Below are 11,506 nucleotides of genomic sequence, written 5' to 3'. Positions count from 1 at the left end.
GCTGCAAAAGGAGGTGGAGTTTGATTTTGATGACCAATGCAAAGAGGCTTTTGATTGCCTCAAGCGTGTAGTGACTACCACCCCTATCATTCAGGCACCTGATTGGACAGCCCCATTTGAGCTAATGTGCGATGCATCCAATTACGCATTGGGGGCTGTCCTTGCTCAAAAGATTGATAAGCTGCCTCAGGTGATCTACTACGCTTCTAGAACTTTGGATGCTGCTAAAGCAAATTGCACTACCACAGAGAAGGATCTATTAGTGATAGTTTTTGCTCTTGAAAAATTTTGTTCATATTTGCTTGGTACTCGTGTTATTGTTTATACTGACCATGCAGCTCTAAAGTACCTGTTGAAGAAGGCTGAGTCAAAGCCTAGATTGATCAGGTGGATGCTTTGGCTCTAAGAGTTTGATTTGGAGATCTGTGATCGGAGTGGCGCACAGAACCTCGTGGCTGACCACCTGAGTAGGATTGAGCGTGCGTCTGAGGACTCACTTATTCGGGATGATTTTCCGGATGACCATTTGTACATTATGTATAGTATCTTTGATTCCTTCCCCACTCCTTGGTTTGCTAATATTGTGAATTATTTGGTTGCTTTTGTTTTTCCTTCTTTAGCATCTAAAGCTCAAAATGATAAAATTAAGAGCGATGCTAAGCATTATATTTGGGATGACCCCTATTTGTGGAAGTTGTGCAGTGACCAGCTTATTAGGAGATGCATTCCAGACCATGAGATTGACCCAGTCATGCAATTCTGTCATTCTTCCGCACCAGGTTGCCATCTTGGCATACAGAGAATAACTCGCAAGGTGCTTGACTGCGGTTTCTATTGGCCCACCATCTTCAAGGATGCGTGGAGAATCTGTAGCACTTGTGAGCCTTGTCAGAGAGCAGGCGGCTCACCTTCACGGAGACAGCAAATGCCTCAATAACCCATGTTATTATGTGAGGTGTTTGATGTTTGGGGTATAGATTTTATGGGGCCTTTCCCTGTCTCTTTTGGGTTTGTTTATATTCTCCTTGCTATTGATTATGTTTCAAAATGGGTGGAAGCCAAACCCACCAGAATTAACGATGTTAAGGTTGTTATGGATTTTGTTAGATCTAATATGTTTTACAGGTTTGGAATCCCTAGAGCCATCATTAATGATCAAGGCACCCATTTTTGTAACAGATCCATGTATGCCTTGCTCAAAAAGTATGGTGTAGTGCACATAATTTCCACACCATACCACCCCCAAACTAATGGGCAGGCTGATATTTCAAACAAGGAGATAAAAAGGATCTTGGAGAAGATTGTGTAGCCGAACAGAAAAGATTGGAGCACCAGGCTAGATGATGCTCTTTGGGCGCATAGGACTACCTACAAAGCACCCATAGGAATGTCTCCTTATCGGGTTGTCTTTGGCAAGGCATGTCATCTTCCTGTAGAGATAGAGCACAAAGCCTACTAGGATGTAAAGACCTGCAACTTCTCTATTGATCAGGCTGGAGAGGAAAGGAAGTTGCAACTAAGTGAGCTAGATGAGATCCATTTAGAAGCCTATGAGAATTCCAAATTCTACAAGGAGAAGACCAAGAAGTTCCATGATAGCTTGATAGCTAAGAAGGACTTTGTGGTTGGACAGAAATTTTTATTGTATAACTCTAGGCTCGGACTTATGAGTGGTAAGTTGAGGTCAAAGTGGATTGGTCCTTTTGTGGTGACTAATGTTTTTCCTTATGGTACAGTTGAGATCAAAAGTGAATCCACAGATAAGGGCTTCAAGGTCAATGGACACCGGCTGAAACCATTCCTCACAAATCCCTCCTTAGTGGATGTAGTGGTGGAGGAAACCTCCTTACTTCACCCTACTTCTCTTCCACCATGACTTAGGGAGTTTTCTCTTTCTATCTCCTACTTTACTTTGATTGCACTTGTCCAAATTTATTGATTGCTTTGATTGTTCTTGATCTTATGATTGTGCTACATTGAGGACAATGTGTTGTTTAAGTGTGAGGGGGGGGGGGGGGGGAGAAGATTTTTCTTTAATTTTTTTGGGTATTCTAGTATAATTTTATTAGGTTTTCTAGTTTAATTTTGTTAGGTTTTCTAGGTTAATTTTGTTATTTTGGTTTTATGTTTTGTGTACAACATTGCATGTTCTCTTTGAATTTTGGGTTATGTACAGGTAATGGGTAATTGTTTTTGAAATAGGAGTTTCTTGGCATTTTGTGAATTGAAACCCTTGTTTTTTTGTACATGTCAAGTTAGTTTTGAAAGTTCGAATTGAAGGTGATAGATTTACCCTTGGTAAGAATTTGAGCCATCATCATCTATTTCATTCAGTGTGTTTTGCCCCATTGATTGCTTGCACAATAGCCTTGGCTTGACTCTTGTTGATACTTCTTGCTTCACATGCATGTTGGGAGATGATTTAGGCATTTTATTCTTATAAGCCTCTAGCCAAATGAGCCTACCTTGAATTAATTCCTTTGATAGCCCATTTGAGCCTATGTTCCCCTTTCTTTGTGTTTGAAGCTCATTATAAGCCTTAAGTGAAAAACCATGATTTCACCCTACCCTTAAGGAATTTTGGAGCTTTGGAATTGTTTTGGGAATAAGTGTGGGGGTATGTTTCATTGGATGATATGTTTTTGTTGGCCATGCTTGATGTATATACATATATTGCCTAATTGTTGCTTTATGTTTCAATTGCTTTCAAATGCTATTGTCCACGTTAAAAAAAATCAAATCAAATAAAAAAAAGAATGAAGTTGAATAAATGAGGTCTTGGTTTGAAGACTTGGATTGGTTGAAGACTTGGTTGATTTTGTTTTGGGTTTACTTTTTAAAGCTTAATTTGTAATTTTGGTTTTGGGGTTTATTACTTTTTCTTACTTCCCACTTATTCCCCATTGCTCCTCTATTCCTTTGGGTTTTAGCTACTATCTCATACTTTCATCTACCTTGTCCTTGGCCCCATTACAACCTTAAAAGACCTTTTGATCCTCATGTGCATGTGCTTGTGATGTGGTTGTCAATCTTAGAGTCTTGCCAAGTCTATGTGGTGTTTGTTTTTATGGGTGCTCTGAGAGTAAACAGTAGCCTAGACACTTGAGAGATAGAGTGCATATCTTGTGAGGCTTTATCACTTTTCATTCTTGAGCTGATTGATTATCTTGTCATGTTTGAGATGCTTGGATGATTTTCCTGACGACCTTGACTCTTTAACTCTTTACGTGTTGGATGTTACCCATTCTTTTCATTCCTTGCGATTCATTGAGAAATATGTAATTGTTGTTGTGTTTGTTTGTTTCTCTTTAATGTCTCTGGATTTGTCCCTTGCTTTGCTTTTTGATTTTGCCCAGGAGTGCAAAAGGCTAAGTGTGAGGGGATTTGATGTGTCATCATTTTCTCCTATTTCTTAACCCTTTTTGTCACCATTTTAATTACTGATTAGCCTTAATTGTCAATTTAATTATGCAGTTTTATCAATTGGGCCTATTGGACTAATTTTGTGTTTTTAATTTAATTTCAGGAGAATTATAAGCAATTGGGCTTGAATCCGGAATTGGGCTTGGACTTGAAGAGATCAGACTATTTTATTCTACCAACTCTTATCTTATCTAGATTTTATCTCATCTAGATTTTATCTTATCATATCTAGATTTTATCTCATCTAGATCTTATCTTATTTAGATTTTATTTCATCTAGATTTTGTCTTATCTTATCTTATCTTATCTAGATTTTATTTTATTTATGGGCTTGGACTTAAAACAGATTTGTAAGCTTTGGGGCTGAGAACTATATAACAGCACCAAGGTTCTAGTTTTAGACTCTCTCCTCTTTTTATTTTAGTCATTTTTCATTTTAGGGAGAAAGAATAATTTTAGGTTGTGCAATTCCAATTTTTACTATTCACGTAGCAATAAAATTTTGTTTTCTGCTTCATTATACAATTTTCGCTTCTACTGATTAATGGAAGGCTAAGTCTCCAGCGTTGTTTTCTCTTGAGGATCAAGCACAACTCTCTTTGAGGTTTTATTATTTCTATTGAATTCTGATCAGTTTTTCCTCTTCACCAATTACTCTATATTTGTTGCTATTAATCCATGAATGCTTAGTGCTTGATTAATTGTCTCTGCGCTTAATTTACGTTCATGCTTAATGATCAGTTTCGTTCATGATTAATTGGTGTATGTGTTGCTTAATCACATAATGAATGCCTTATGTTAAATCTCGCTTAGTAATTTAATTTAGGGTTGGATTAAGTGGTTGAACTGATAAAGGATAAATTCTCGTAACCTAGGATAAGAGACTTGCTTGTGAATCAAGGGGAAACAACGTGTTTTAATTCTGATATTTTCTAATTAAAATTTGCTCCCCGTTTAATTTACAAAAGCAAACAACCCCTTCCCCCCCCCCCCCCCCCCCCAATTCACTACTATTTTATTACAATATGTTATGAACGTTTGGTTGACCATTGCTCGTTGGGAGACGACCTAGGATCACTTCCTAGATACTACATTTTTAATGTTTATTTGATTCGAGTACGGCCTCGATCACCCAGTCACATTGGCGTGATCGAAATTTTAAAATGATGTCTCCTTTAAGTAGAATCCGAAACAACCCTAAACCCTTTATGTTTTGACAGGGGTATTTGACTTCGAATGTTTTCATTAACCTTGTTTCTGAAATCTATACTAAATTTCCTTCAATTTGGCATATAGAACATTGCTTTTGGACTACTGAATGTGAACTAGAGAGGTCTCTGAGCGACACAAAGAGAAATTGACGAAGAGCTCACGATAGGTGAGGGGAGTTTATTATTGTTTATAGTTTTTAATACCATAGTTGGGGACATGGAACCTAACTATGGGGATGTATGTTTGTCCCTATTGCATACTGGTTTTCAAGAAAACAATGTTTTTGACTAATGGGATGTGATATATCTATTATTGATGAATAACATTATTGTTTCTATTAGACTTGTGTTGTCTGAATACCTGGGGAGTGTGAATCTCAGGCATGAACTGTATATGTATGTGCGGAGTGTGACTTACTGATGATGTTTCTATTGAATTACATTAATTGATATGAGTTGATGTTGATGTTTATGATGATATTGATATGAGATGATATTGTTATTGATGATTATGTCAATATGAGTTGATGTTGTTATTGATGATTATGTTAATATGAGATGATGTTGTTGTTGTTGATAATGTCATTAAGATGAGATGATGTTGATGTAGAGAGTGATATTGAGATGAAATGACAGCAGTAGAGTATGAGAAGTGAGATCCTTTTGTGGAGCCGCCGAGCTGATGTGATGACGTTGGGATTATTTTGGGAGAGAGTTGTGTTTTGTCAATCAACTCCTCCATAGTTGGTTCCATAATTCTTTTTTGTTGAATTGAGGATGTAAATCACAAATTTAATTATATGTATGAACAAATTTACTTTCAATTATGTGAATGATGTGTACTGAGTTACTATACCTATATATATATATATATATATATATATATATATATATATATATATTCATTTACTTAAGTAATGGTGTGTTGTTTGGTGAATGTATATCGAGAAAAAATTACTTTCATTTTTCATATGCAAATTAGCGGAGTTTTCATTTAAAAATTGAAATTCTTGTGGTTTAGAGTGGTGATATCGTAGCAACGAGGTGGGTTGTTACATTAACCATCTGAATGGTGTTGCCTCAATTTGAACCTTCTAGACATTTGTTAGATTGTTATTCACTTGACCCAACAACCTTGTCCTACATTCATGCCTCAAATAAACCTGAAAAAGTGACCATGAACATATATAACAATCACTTACAACACAACCACATTTAGAAATGTAACATAAACAAACTACAATGCAAAATTTACCTTTATAGCCTTTGAAGAGTCATGGCCTTTGATTTTGTTTGTTGCCATTTGGTGCTACAATTACAATAGTCAACATTAAGAAATATATATACAAAAAAGGAGTCAATGAAGATTAAAAACTCATTAGGCAAAATTGAAATGAATGCCCCAACTTTCATAATTCAATTAACATGTCTAATTCTAACTAAAAATATAAGGCAATTGATTGTGAATTAGACAATTAGATTGTCACAGTAAAAAAAATCACTATCAATAGCATAAACTTGAAATGTCAATTGATTGTGAATTAGACAATTAGATTTACACTACCTTAAAAAGTATCAACTTGTAAACATAGATACTAGATGCAATGGCACTCGTGAAATAGAACAAAATCAAACAACTGAAGTTAAGTTAGCAACCACATATGGACATGGTATTAATCTTAGTGTTTCATCCCATCGAAATGATTCTAATCTCTAAAATTTAATTTAAGCTAAGTGCAAACACTCTTAGAACATATCCAAAATAGAGAAATGTGTCTAGGATTCTATTAGTAAGATTTCCTTGAATAATGGGTTCACATGATACACATTATGCACACTCAACTCATCAACTAATAACTAGTTTGAACATGCTGACTTAGAAACATTCTTATAATTTGTAGGGATATCAAAATGAGGTAAAACCAAAAGCATTTTAAAGTCCATATTGACTCTCAAATGTATAAAATTTGCAAACTCAGAATAACAACAATACATTACCACGATAATAGAAAACTTAGGCTCAAATTAAGACCATTTCATAGGCAGGACTTATATTGATTAAAGAATATGCTTCGGATTGCTTAAAGCATGTCCAAGTTAGAGAATCAATAATGGAAATCGTCAAGTTACAAACTCTACAAGGTAGCTTCATCATTCATATATTTCACAAAAAATTATTCTCAAATTCACCACATAAGCACATTCTCACATGTTGAATACATCAAACTTTAATGTAATGATTTCATAATTAATTTAGAGCATGTAAATAATTATTAACTTCACATCACAGATTCAACTAGTGAATATATTGAGACTCTAACAACATAATTTTTGCTATACAATTACATATATGACCTCACAAGGAAATTTAGGTGCTCTATGAGTAATTGTACTAATTGCTCTAAGTCGAGGTTTGTCGATGCTTGAGATTAACTATAACAGCCCAACAACACTAAACACAATAACAGATGAAATGTTTCACAAACATACTTCTAAAGAATAATTCGGTCTACAAAAAATTCAGCAAGTGGTACATAACAAGACTCATCTCATCAAGCAATTGGTGTGCTAAAAGGAGAAGCAACAAAGATATATTATTGATGTTTTGTTTTCAACGAAAGAGGTTCATAATACCAAAAGGGAAATTGTCATCGTGTCAGGATCCAACTTTTGGATCTATCAGTTGCTACACCGTCGTTTATGTGTTGATGCGCTTGTGGTGAAATAACCCCAATACAAACAGTTTCCAGGGTTTGCCAATCGCTTTTTCGACTACGGAATTCATTGTCTCCAGGCTAGAGTAAAGAGAAAACAGTAATTAAAATCAAACTCACATGGAGCAAACAACGACACACACAATAACAGGTAACAAGACAAAGAAGAAAGGGAGAGAAATCAAACCTAGAGAGGGTGATTGGAAGTCGAGCGGGTTCTTTGAAACTACAAAAACCAAAAGATGAGCCGAGCAAACCGGAAAAGAGTGTCTTTATATGGTAATATATCCTCTTATTTGTTGATTAAAAAATATTTTTATGATTTTAAAATATTAACAAAACAATAATTAAATTAAAAATATTTTTATAATTTTAAAATATAAAAAATAAATGAGTAATTAAATTAAAAATATTTTTTAAAACAAGTGAGAAAACTTAGACCATTAGATTAATCTAATGATTTAAAATGAGAGAAAGTCACCAAATTCACTAGGGGTGTTCACGGGAACGGGTAACCTGTAAACCTGAATGGACCCAAACCAATCCAAACAGTTTCAGTTGGGTAATTTTTCTAACATCCTGACAAAAAATTACAACTTAGATTGACCAAGGAAACTTTGTGTCGTGTCATCTATGCATGTATGTATTTAATTGCAATGATTATATGTTTTATCATCATTTTTGTGCTTAGTGTGTGTGTGTGTGTGTGTGATTGGTTTAGTGAATCTTGACAGAGAAATAGAAATTGTTTGAGTTAGATTTTCATTTGTGCAAGAATTTCACAACGCACTGAGTCGTAGTATAATTTTTCTTTGTGTGAGTGAACTCTGTGTGAGGTATACTTTGAGTACACGTATTCTTCAGGAGATTAGCACAATAGTCTAGGAAGTTAACACATTAACTTTGTCTAATTTTAATTAATTAATTATATTTATTTTTTGTAGTTGATTTTTATTAAGAACTTAAGTAATTTGTTTATTTTAAAACAAATGTGTATACATATTATTGTGATTTAAATATTTTTAAAAATTATTAGTAAATTACAATTTGTTATATTTTTATTTTAATTACATAATATTGTAATTTTTCATTAAGAAGTTTCGTAATTTTGTTATATTTGATATTTTAGAAAGTGTTTTTATAAATTTGTTAGATAAGATAAATTTCAAATGTTTATGAGTATATATTTGACAATTTAGTATTCATATTGATGCAATCCTACCCCGCAAGGGCATTGGATAAAAGACTCCAAGTAGATTGGGCCAGAGATCCAAGGGAAGGCCCTAGGGTTCTCATGAGCCTTAGGGTAGATTTCGAGCCCATGGGCTAAGTATGAGCCCACTTATCTTTATAAATATTAGAATAGGTTTTTACTTCGTTTGGGCCTTGTATTTTGGCCATTCTAGTAGTATAGGGTTTTAGCCTTTAATTTGAGGCATTTTGAGTAGTCTTTGTAGTAGGGACTTCTTTTGTTTTTTCATGTATTTTGTCATGGGGGTGAGCTTAGCTATTATAGGGGGTGTGTAGCTAAGCTCTAGCTTCTCATCTTAAGGAGGTGAGCTTAGCTATTAGAAAGGTGTGTGTAGCTAAGCTCTAGCTTTTTTAGGAATCTTCTCAAGGAAGCTTCTCAAGGAGGTGAGCTTAGTTATGAGAGGGGTGTGTGTAGCTAAGCTCTAGCTTCCCAAGGAAGTTTTCTCAAAGAAGCTTCTCAAGGAAGTTTTCTCAAGAAAGCTTCTCAAGGAAGCTACCTAGTCTATAAATAGAAGCATGTGTAACACTTGTTGTAACTTTGATGAATGAGAGTCTTGTGAGACATAACTCATAGTTCAACTTCTCTCCTTTTTTCTTCCTTCAATTTCGTGCTCCCCCTTCTCTCTTTCTCTCCCTCTTTCTTTTCCTCCATTGAAGCCTCCTCTCCAAGCTTCTTATCCAAGGCTCATCTTGGTGGTGAAGCTCCTTCTTCCATGGCTTATTCCCTAGTGGATGGCGCCTCCTCTCACCTATTCTCCTTTGTCTTCCGTTGCATCTCCATGGTGGAAAACCACCATTAAAGGACCTCATTGAAGCTCAAAGATCCAGCCTCCATAGAAGCCCCACAAGCAAGCTTCCATCACATATGGAACTATAAAAAAAAATCATTAGTAAAAAAAACATAAAGTTATTGTGATAGTAATTTGTTGAAAAATGAAATAGTTATTTGTTAGAAATAAAAACCAAAATTGTAGTTTTATTTTGGTCATTACATTAAATTTTTATTAGAATTAGTGTTGTCAACTTTATATATTTCAAAAAAAAATCTATATGCATTTATCAATATATTTAAGTAATAAAAAAAGTTAATGAAAAAATAATAAGAAATTGTTTATGAATTATTAAATTGGGATTGATTGAAGTATTGTTTGAACGCTTACAAATTATTATGATTCCTTTAATGTGTAGATCATGGTTAGAACCAATGGTTTGGGTCGGGCTTTAGGAAGGGTTATAGGAAGAGCTTTAGTGAGAGAAGTCAGTCGTGATGCAGATGATGCTCCCCAGCGGCGAAGGCCCATAGCATTTGCACATAGGCAATAAGAAGTTGCACCTGTTGCTGAAGATGTTCACGATATGGATCATGTGGATGACGAGGTCCATGAACAGCCTGAAGAAGCAGTTGCTGATGATGTGCCGACTGATGCCGAGGGTTTTCCAAGCGGACCCCATGACACATCAGTGTTGCAAGATTATGTTTATCATGTGGCGCCGAAAGTTTGGAATAGAGAGGTATTTATAATTTTAAATAAATGTTATTTCCGCAAGTAATTGTTATTTTTTTGTGAACATTCATTAACCCTTAACATTATTATTTTTTTTTTGTTTTTTATAATGTCCTAGGAGGCTTGCCTAGCAATAGCTGAAAGGTTGGAAAGGCTGCTCAACCTAAGGATAGTGATTGAAGGAACAAAAGCATACACCGTCACCACCGAAGAATGCCTGAGGATCGCAAGAGGTGTCACTATGCAAAGAAATATGTACATTCGATCGAGACAAAGGTGGCGTATGGAAGACGCATGAAGAGTTTTTTTAGTTACCTTGTTTTATATAATTTATGGTTTTATATGATTGAACAACGTTATTTGTTTAAGTTGTATTTGACTTTAAAATTATTGACTAATTTAAATTATTATATTTATCCTTTAATAACCCTAATTAGTGAAACCAACTTAATTATTTAAGTAACACTAAACCGTGATTAGTGGATTCAATGTGACATAAAGACACTAAGTAAATGTGAAAATTTAGTAAAATACATAATTATCTGAACATCGGAGGAAACACACATATATTATCATTTTAGATTACAAGCGCACAAGTAAATGTTTAATCTTCACATAAATCAACAAAGTATGTGTTCAACCTTGACAAATTTGTATATTGTTGTATTCTACTAATATATGGTGTGGGTCACTTCTTTGCCAGATGATGACAATATGTAGACCATAACAATGCTACTGGCAGTAATAGACGACGATCTCTTAGAAATACCTGTTACATAAGAACATACACATTGAAAATACCATGGGGCAAATATTTTTACAATAATTACACAAAGAGGATGACTCATGCATTTACCTGAACAAAATGATTACCATACACATGATCGATACATATCACGCGATGCACAGAAGAATGTGTTGGTGGTTGACTTCTAAGAAGAAAAAATGTCATGCTTTGTTGGAGTGAAAGAGAAACAAGGATCACATTATACCTTGATGCAATGACATATCCTATGTTAGTTATATTCATCCACTTGTCCATGGTAACCTACATGTAACAGTCATCAAATTGAATTTAGTTAATGCAAATTTAATCGAACATAATGTAACAATAAAGTTATATATCATGGATAATCCATCAACAAGTAAGGACCGCTTTAATTCCTCAAATTGGTATGCCACCAACTAAGTTGATATACTCATTAGACCATTTTGTAAGTTCTTTAAGTAAATAGTTTCGCACCAATTACCATGAATCTTCACCCATACCTAATAGGGCAGCAATTGCATGATATCCACAGTTACCATCAGCTTTTGTAACACCCTGGAAATTTCTACCCGGAATTTTTGGAAACGATGTATTTTGAATGATTATATATATATATATATAAGTATTATTCAG

The sequence above is a fragment of the Glycine soja genome, chromosome 19, assembly GCF_004193775.1.
Source record: "Glycine soja cultivar W05 chromosome 19, ASM419377v2, whole genome shotgun sequence".
Taxonomy (NCBI): domain Eukaryota; kingdom Viridiplantae; phylum Streptophyta; class Magnoliopsida; order Fabales; family Fabaceae; genus Glycine; species Glycine soja.
The sequence above is the reverse complement of the archived record's forward strand: the minus strand, read 5'-3'. Positions refer to the sequence as shown.